Genomic DNA, 9,773 nt, shown 5'->3' with positions numbered 1-9,773 from the left:
AACATAACAACTCACCATTATTTAGCACTTCACAGTACACCCTATCCCCTGGGAAAAAAACACATAAAAATAACAATTTTTTAAGTGACCAAATAACAGTCATTTGAAGTAGGTGGTAAAAGTTTATTCTCTTAGAATCATAGAATTCAGAATTGTAGTGGACCTTAGAAACCACCTATTCTAATTAAAAAAATTCTTTAGCCATTTTCTCTTTATTGCAAAAACAAATCCTGTCAAGTATTTCCTAAGACATTTAAAAATAAGACACATTTCCTTAAATACCAAAATGAATTTAAAACAATCCAATTTTATTATTATAATATGTATTTGACTTTCACAAGAAAGTAGAATGGTTTGGTTCTCCTTTAGAATCTGGTGAATAACATTTTCTGTCCAAAATTTATTCTGACCACATTTTACCACAATGTGATAACTCAAATTAAAATGTGGTCACAAGCACACCAAGCAGCAGCTTATCATGGGCTTTATGTTATGGTGCTCCTCAGAGTGCCATTTAAATAGCTTATGCTTTTTACATGAGACTCTGAAAGCCATTAAACCACTTGTTTACCTTTCTATCTGCTTGATTCTAGAACCTAGAACGTGGCCTTGCTCTGGGCACCAGGGAGTTTATTAGCATGGTTTTCATTGTCAATATGCCTCAGAAAAATATGAAAGGTTGCCTTACATTTAAACTATTCTAGTTACAAGTACACAAATACTTCAATAGAATGTCACATGAAGTTTTATCTCTAGTATGGCTATGTGTCTAACTTGATTAACTTATGTGAACTTGACCTTTTTTCCATGGCAAAATATAGATCATTGGATTTCCAACTTTTGGTCAGTTTTTGTTTTAACACAATATTCTGAAGCTACGGGGATCAATGGTGTCATTTTAATAGTTCATTTTCTGAGAGTTCTTCATCCCCTGTTAACAGAGGACATAAAGATCATACTGGAATTTTTTTTTAACAAAAATTTCCTGATTCTTAAAATTAACTTAGATAAATAACTAATCCTGATTTTTCTTTCTCCTTTAAGAATTGGATTCCTCCACCTACCCCTCTTCCTCCTCCTCCTTCTCCTCTTTTTCTTCCTTCTCTTCCTCTTCCTCTTGAGCATGATTTCTCGTGCTCAGCTATAATTCAGTTTGATTGATGGAAGTTTTATTGTCTACCTGAGCCAAGATATTTTCTCATGCCTCTCTTAGAGGTGAAGAATGGGTCGTCCCATCCCCTTCTGCAGAGCTAATAGTTGATTGAAGGGCCAGCTCTTCAACCTCGAGCCTATTGACCTGGTTGTGCAGTGCTGCCTTCATCACAGCATCTCCTTTTGCATGTGGAGCTCCTGAAGCTGGCTCAGTGTTGCCTGCCCATTGTCTTTGCCGTACATGCCTTTCTTTGGGATGCTGTCTGATGACAGTGAGGCTCCATGCTGAAGAAGCACCTATTCCAATTCATATCTGATATCCTTCTACACAATTCCTGCCAATTGGTCCTCTGTAATTGAAGGCCTCCAGTGATGGAAAAACAACTCCCTTCTTGAGTTGCCTTTAATGGGAAGTTATTCCTTATATTAGTCGCCATTTTACAGATGAGAAAACTGAGGCTTGAATAAGTTGAGTAACTTTGCAAGATGGAGACAGGTATTAAGTGTTGGATCTAGGTTTCCAAGATATATATCTATTGATTTAAAGTCCAGTGCTTTTAAAAAATTTCATCGTCCACCTATGAGAAATGTTTCTCCAAGGGAAGACAATTTGAAATTACTATAAATAATTGGCTTAGGATTTCACTCACTGCAAAGACAAACATCTAAGAAGAAATAAATTCATGAGGTTTAAAATGGTTAGTCTACAATTTCATCCCATCTATTAACCAAAATGTCTGCTGTAAAGGGCTTCATTATGGGAAAACCACTGCACACCTCTTTGATCTCTTTCTCACTAATGAATGCTTATGGAATTCCAATTGAAAGCAAAAAGTCGGCATCACCAGGAGACTGGCTGCCAACTTTATTTAAAGATGTTTTAAATGTCCTCCTGTCTACTGTGCACCTCCCAAATTCATTTGCATGGATTTCAGAAGGACTTCTCTTGGTAATTGAAATAGCACTCAGTATGGACTATGTCACGACCAAAAAAAAAAAAAAGGTAGGCCTACATTAGGAAGAATAACATTAGAAAGGCATAAAATGTAGGCTTTGCTAATACAATGACCTAATATGTTCCTGTTTCAGGTCTTCCTATTATTTAAACAGCTGAACTGGCAGCTTTAAGACCCTTTAAAACTTAATAGTGGAATTTCAGCGAGACTTTTAAGTCCATATGTGTTTTAATGGATATTTTAATTACCACATTATGTACTTGTTCCTATACATTTCTAGAGCTATAAGTTTATAACTTTCTCCATAATTACAATTCCTTATGTTTAATTTTTGTGCAATTAGGACATCACTGTATCTCAATTCTCCTATTTTTCAGTATGTCTGTTATGCTTTTAATGGTACAACCTACAATATTTTCATAGCTTTCTGAGCTCACATTAAGAGTCCCATGAAACTATGCTCCATCTTACCAAATCCATTTTAATAAAATGGTCATTTCCCTGTTCTACCATCTTCCTCCTCCCAGAGTCCTTGTGAAATTACCTTGAAGGAGAAAAGCTTCCATCCTAGGGTTTACTAACCCTTATTGTTGGGTTGATCAAACAATATTTATTCAGAATCTACTACATGCAAGGCTAGATATGTAATTAACTTTAATAGTAACTGACATTTATATAACACTTCAAGGTTTACAAAGTACTTTACAGACATTATCTCATTTAGTCCTCACACCAGTTCTGTGAGGTGGGTATCAGAGGTATTATTACCCCAATTTTATAGATGTGGAGACTTACATTCAGAAAGGCAAATGGCATACTCATGGTCACTTAACTAGTTAGTGTTAGAAGTGAAATATGAACCAAGATCTTTCTCCTTCTAAGTCCAGGACTCTATCCAATATTACCACACTGCCTATCAGTCCATGTGAATGTGGGAATAGATATGCCTTTATGTTGAAGAACAAAATAGTTAAGTTAACAGTTGATTCAGAAGAAAATGTATGAACATTCTACTAAAGATGTACCAAAAATCTGCAAGGGGAGAAACATATATACAAAGAGAGTTGATAATGACACGTGAACAAAGTTAAAACATTCATTAGAATTCATTCCCGTTTTCAATGAAAAAGAACAAATTGGCCTGATTTGGGAGCCAGAGATAATTATATGTTAGAAAATTAAAAGTAATGACAATATCTCAAATAGAATATTGACAAATAAGTAACATTCTCTTCATCATCTTGTGAGGAGACGTAAGGATGTGAATTGCATCGTGTGCCATTAAAATAAAGTTTTTCTCCTTGGTAAATGGAATGCCTTTGGAAATTACAAGTCTCTTTAAAAAAATTCAAACTTCTCAGAAACAAAACTCTATCTTTTTATACTATTATATTCTATGCCTGGTATTGTAGAGTATCAACACAGGTTCTTAATAATTTAAAATGAGTATCACTCAAAGGGTAGTGGAGAGGCATCTAGTAGGTTTGAGCAGCCTACAACAACAAACATCTTTCCATTCTTCCCGTACCTTATACCTCTCATGTATTTTTTGATCCAGTGAGGCTGGTCTTCCAACTGTTTCTTGAATAAGACACTTCACCTCTGGATTCCTGAGCATTTTCTCTGGCTATTCCCCATACCTGGGATGCACTCCTTTCTCATCTCTGCCTCCTGGTTACCCTGGCTTCCTTCAAGTCCTAGCTAAAATCCCACCTTCTACAGGAAGTCTTTTCCAATGCCTCTTAGTTCTAGCATCTCCCCTCTATTAATTATTTTGGATTTGTCCTGTAGTTTTCTTATTTGGACATAGTTGTGTATATTTTGTCTCCCCCAATAGATTATGAGTTCCTTGAGGACAGCAACTGTCTTTTGCCTTTCTTTGTATCTTAGCACAGTGCCTAGCACTTAGGGGGTGTTAAATAAATGCATGTTGACTGAGTGACTGACTGAAACTATGAAGAACAGTGAAAGATGTTGTTAAAGGAATATGTGATGGAGAAAGAAGATGGGCTTGTCACCTGGTGAGAGCAAGAAGTAACCAAAATGTCAGCCTGTGCTTTCCTTTCCCATGCTTGCAGAGTCCAGCATAGCTGAGGAAATCTGGATGACCCACTTGTCTCATACGTTGGATTCCTTTTAAGGTTTAAGTTAGACTAGTCCTTCTTTTTCCAATTTTTAGATGCTGCATTTCTGTAATACCCTAAAGTCACTGAGAACCCTACTTGAATCTCCAGGAAACTGAAATGGTTTTCCAATACATAGTAGATGTAGCGTTCTCCATCCTTATTTGGAAAAGGGGAGAGGTAGTGCTACATTGTCTTCAGATGCATTCTGCCAGAATCTGCCAGGGCCTTAACTTCCCACCACTGCCTCCATTTACTCATTCTTTTCCTCTGACTTACTTCACATAAAGATAACTTGTTCTCTTTCTCTTTTGTGTTCACAGTGTGGCCAGGGAAAGATCATATTCACAATTTTATTTTTGTCACCTCGTACTTAAAAAATTCTAAAAAGTGCTTGAGTTATTTAAATGAAAAAAAGCATAATATTATTAAAGAATAGAACTGTTCTCTTCCACTTTCATCTTAAAATTTAAATCTTTTCAGATTTTTTTTTAAATCAGTTAAAAGAAGTAGCATGGTTCAGTGGAAGGGGTATTGACTCTAGTCGGAGAATCTGTGTTCAAATCCTTCCTCTAATGCTTACTGTCTCTGTGATGTTGGGCTAGCCATTCTTCTTCCCAGGGTTCATTTCACTCACCTATAAAATGAGTGTAGGGGGGTTGTCCTCCTGCCTGCTGTTTATTCACTACTAACCTGCCCTGGTCTTTCAGACCTGAGGCTAGTGGTCTATTACAGAATGTGACTACACTTTCTCCATCAGTTTTATTAAAACTATCCTCATCCTACATATATACTGCCAAGATGAATAGAGGGGTGGTCATGGAGGTGACACAAAATCTCTCAAAGTAGTCTTTAATAAAACTAATTTTTTCAATTTGGCAAACTTTTATTAAGCATCCTGTAGTTTTCTTATTTGGACATAGTTGTGATATCTAGGGCATCATTCTAGCTTGGGGTTTTCAGAGACCAAAAAAAAAAGTAATTCCTGTCCATAAGGGGCTTACATTCTACTCTGGGGTTATGATATGAACATACATACACACATATAAATATATGTGTGTATATATGTTATAGATATACATAAATATATATACACATGTGCATGTATATATATAATATGCAAATAATAATAATACTTAGCATTTGTGTAGTGCCTTAAAATTTGCAAAGTGCTTTATAATATTATCTCATTTGATCCTCACAACAACCCTGGGAGATAGATAGTATTTTTATTCTCATTTTATAGAAGAAGAAACTGAGGCAAGTAGGGGTTAAATGACTTGTTCAGGGTCACATAGCCAGAAAATGCCTTTAACTGAATTTGAACTCAGGTCTTTCTGACTACAGGTCTAGTGTTCTAAATACTGGGCTGCATCAGGACAATCTGAAGAAAGTTAGAGAGTGAAATAGATATGGAGTAGAGGCTGGGAAGAAACTCAGGAAAGAGATTCTTAACCTGAACTTTTTTTTTTTAATAATTTGCTAACTGTATTTCATCATAAAAAGTTTCCATTGTAATCCTATGTGTGTATTATTTTAGGAATTTAAAAAAAAATTCCTAGAAGGGTTTTGTAGGCTTCCTCCAACTGTCAAAGGAGGCCATGACACACCCAAAGGCTAAGAATCCCTGCTCTAATTGGGGGCCCTCACCTGAGACTTGAAGAAAGTCAAGGATTTTTAGTTCAGTTAGGGCAGTCATTTATGCCTATACTTTGGTAGTGCTATTACTACAAACATAATAACAAAAAAGGCTATTGATATATTACAAGTAGATTTACAAAGCATTTCTTTCACAATGACACTGTTAGGTAGGTAGGTAGGTGGGTAAAGTATGAGGTAAAAAAATAGGTTTCTTTTTTATCCTCCCTCCTCTCTTCTTCATGCCTCATAGCCCACTCCAAGAATCAATTGACATGAATCCAATAAGAGTAATTTTAAATTGGCTTTAAAATAACTTTGTAGACTCTTTAGTGGGGCTAGCAATTGAAGAGGTCTAGAGGTCTGGGGTGCTCCTAGATGCACAGAGGCAACCCAAGATCACGACACCAGGCCCTGCCTGAAAGAATTCAACTCAAATCTTCTTCCAGTCAGAGAAAAAGTTTATTAGACATAAAACATATAGGCCAGGTGATGCCTGTAAGGAAGAGAGGGCATGAGAAAACCTCAGCCTCTAGGCATGAGAAATTCTCAGCAGCTTAATAGAGACAAGATGGACCTTATATACAGAAAGAATGTGGGAGGGATCTAGGAGTGGCCAAGTAGTTTGGGGTGACAGGAGGAAGGGCCTAAGGAGATCTGGATGGGAGTGGCTAGTAAGCTGGGGTGATCAGAACTCCTGGGACCTGGACAATGGAGCCTAGCTAGGATTAAGGGTGGGAAATGGCCAGGGGCCATAAGGAGGTAAAACAATGGAGGGGTGATTGGTTGTAGCCACAATGAAAGGCTGGTGGGATTATAGCCTCAGGGGAATGCCAGAGATTTGGCCATGTGGGAAAGTCCAGGGTTTTTCCTTTCTGGGGCCCAGATTCCAACCCCATCATTCCCAATTTATGTTCACTAAAGTAACTTTGGGTGGCCAGAGGAAGAGGGGGGTGGTTGGGAAATGGGTCGAGGTGAGAATTCCATTTGGAAGGTCTGAGAGATTGAATAGACAATGGGAATAGATAATGAAGGGAACTGGAAGGTAGAAGTTTGCTTTCAAAGGGAGATAAAGAGAGTAGATAAGGAACCTAAAAGTTTAAGGGTTTTTCTGGGACCCATAGACAAACAGGAGCCAGGTTCTTTTTAGGGCTAGGGGCAAAGGTGCACCTGAATAAGATCAAAATGAGAGGCTAAGGCTTTGGAAGGGAGATAAGGGGAGTCTATGAGGAATCTAAAAGTTTAAGGGTTTTCAACAAGTGGGAGCCAAATTCCTTTTGGTGAAAAGGGGCAAAGGTCTCAGCTTCTGAAACTGAATGATGGGCACATAACCCCATCAGCAATGAATTGAGGAAGGCAGGTCTTGCTCATATTGTCCTCTGGTGTTCCTCTTTGTGTGAGCTATAGAAGGGCAAAGCACTGAGCTTTAGTGAGTGGGAAGGTGTAGACTTGTCACTTGATTCTAACTTCGCTTGTTTGCTGAAGCAAGGAAAATTCCTCAGACTGAGGAATCATAGAAATGAGAGAATGTCACAGCATTGGAGAGGTCAAATGTCTTACTTTACAAAAAGATGTAGACAGATTCTTCTGGATTCTGTAGGCTAGTGACCTTTTTATAAGGAGTCTATCCCTATAGCAGCACAGAATCACAAAATCTTAGGGTTGAAAGGAATCTAAGCATTTCCTAGTCCACAATGCACTTCATAAAGATTAAATGACTCACTCAAAATGCTTGGGTCAATTAGCTGAGTCAGGATTTGAATCCAGGTCTCCTACCTCAAATCTATTCCCAAAGAGAGATGAGAGTGCCATATAAATGTTAGCTATTTTAATTGACCAGTTACTAGGAATTTTGTAGAGGGCATTCATCCTTCTGATTGGGGTAGGAGCAGGGCTAGGGCAGTGTTGTACTGGACGACCTCCTCAAATTATAAGATTCTATTATTCTACAACTCTTTGTTCCCTGGAGATGCTGTTTTTTCTCCACTGCTAATTATGTTGCACATGGATGAAAAGTGCCCTCCAACATGAGGACCCGGGTTCTTTAGGAAGCTCTGTCCTGCTAAAAGTCACACCATTTTCAGATGCTTTAGAAGTTGTAGTTTGAACATTGGAAGGCATTCACTGTCTGCAAATTTCCCTCTAGAGCCTCTAGAGCCCTCCTACTCAGGGATTCATGGTTACCTCTGATTGAGACTATCTGCCTCTCAGTCAGTGATCAAGCATTTATTATGAACTTATTGTATGCTAAACACTACACTAAGTACTGGTGAAACAAATCAGTCCTAGTCTTCAAGGAGCTCACTTCTAATGTAGAAAACAAGGGTCATGGAATTTGTTGTGGAGGTTTTCTTTTCTTTTTCTTTCTTTCTTTCTTTCTTTCTTTCTTTCTTTCTTTCTTTCTTTCTTTCTTTCTTTCTTTCTTTCTTTCTTTCTTTCTTTCTTTCTTTCTTTCTTTCTTTCTTTCTTTCTTTCTTTCCTTCTTTCTTTCTTTCTTTCTTTCTTTCTTTCTTTCTTTCTTTCTTTCTTTCTTTCTTTCTTTCTTTCTTTCTTTCTTTCTTTCTTTCTTTCTTTCCTTCTTTCTTTCTTTCTTTCTTTCTTTCTCTGATAGAAAGCAAACAAAAACTTGTTACCCTCCAGAGGAGCTCCTGACATTGAATATTGCTTATAGGTATCTCTGGAATACAGAGTGCAGTTAACCTTTATCATTCACCAGGTGCTGTTTGTCTTTTCTCATTGGGCACATCCAAATGCTGACCCTCCTTTTCCTTTCTTGCCAACCTGTATTGGCTAGAGAACAAACACAGAAGCTTCTTGGAAAACAGTCATTCTCTCCTCATTGAGAGAGTACATTGGGATCACAGAATAATCCCTAAAGTACAAGAATTGTAGAAGATCCTCAGGCACTTAGAGTAATTATCACATTACTTTTGTTTTCTCCCATCTTGCCCAAATATCTAGGTAAAGAAATAGACCAAATACAGTGAAAGCAGAATGTGTAATAAAAAAAAACCCAACAACAAAAGAGCATAATTTCACTGGATATAAAAATTATCATCTTCTAGCGAAATTAACATGTGGATACTTATTTTTCTTTATCTGAGCTCAAAAATTTTGTGACACAATAACCCTGTGGCAGGCTATTAGAATGTCTCTTATGCACTGACAAAGGAAATAAGGTGTGTTAAAAATTGAAATGCAAAATTATGCAATGAATATTTAAACAATGAGGCTGGCAGGTTGGATGCTTCTTTTTATATGTCTCCTTCTGCAGGGGCTGCTGCAGCCTCTATGTCAGCCCAGGCTTGAATGGAGCATAAAAACTCCAATGCATTCAATCAAGTGAGGTGTCACATTTATAGCAAACATATTAAGTATCATAAATGGTGCTTTCATATTCTATTGATTTTCACTGTGCTGGGTGAATACATGGGTTAGTTCATATATACAGAGGTCCTCCGTGGTTTAGAAAAAATGACATTTTTATTTAAAGAATAAATCTCCTAATGTCCAAGGGTGTATTGGTGCTGCTCAATTACACGGTATCAGCAATATTTGGAAATTATGACTGGGAGGTGATGGGGTGGATTTCAGTCTTCTCAATGCCCAAATCAATACATAATCTTGTAACTCACTTTAACAAGTACAAGTACCTAGGTTCATTGAATGGTAGATTTAGAGTTGGGAAGGACCTTAAAGGTCATCTAGCTAAAGCCTACCATTTTACAGATGAAGAAACTGAAGCCTAGACATATTAAATGACTTGAAATAGATAACATAGGTAATAGAGAACAGAAATTAGATTTAAATTCAGGTCTTCTGACTCCAAATCCAGCACTATTTTCATTGCATCAGCATCACTTAGCTACTACATATTTATTTAGCATTTACTATATGCCAAGGT

General features: G+C 37.2%; 1 pseudogene; it reads right to left on the bottom strand.

Moving 5' to 3' along the window:
- Positions 1-1,090: 1,090 nt before the first annotated feature.
- LOC114051553 lies at positions 1,091-1,395 on the bottom strand (annotated as a pseudogene).
- Between the last annotated feature and the right edge of the window lie 8,378 nt (positions 1,396-9,773).

This window comes from Vombatus ursinus, unplaced genomic scaffold, assembly GCF_900497805.2.
Source record: "Vombatus ursinus unplaced genomic scaffold, bare-nosed wombat genome assembly UNPS02014803.1, whole genome shotgun sequence".
Lineage (NCBI taxonomy): Eukaryota > Metazoa > Chordata > Mammalia > Diprotodontia > Vombatidae > Vombatus > Vombatus ursinus.
This window is presented reverse-complemented; position numbering and strand designations above follow the sequence as displayed.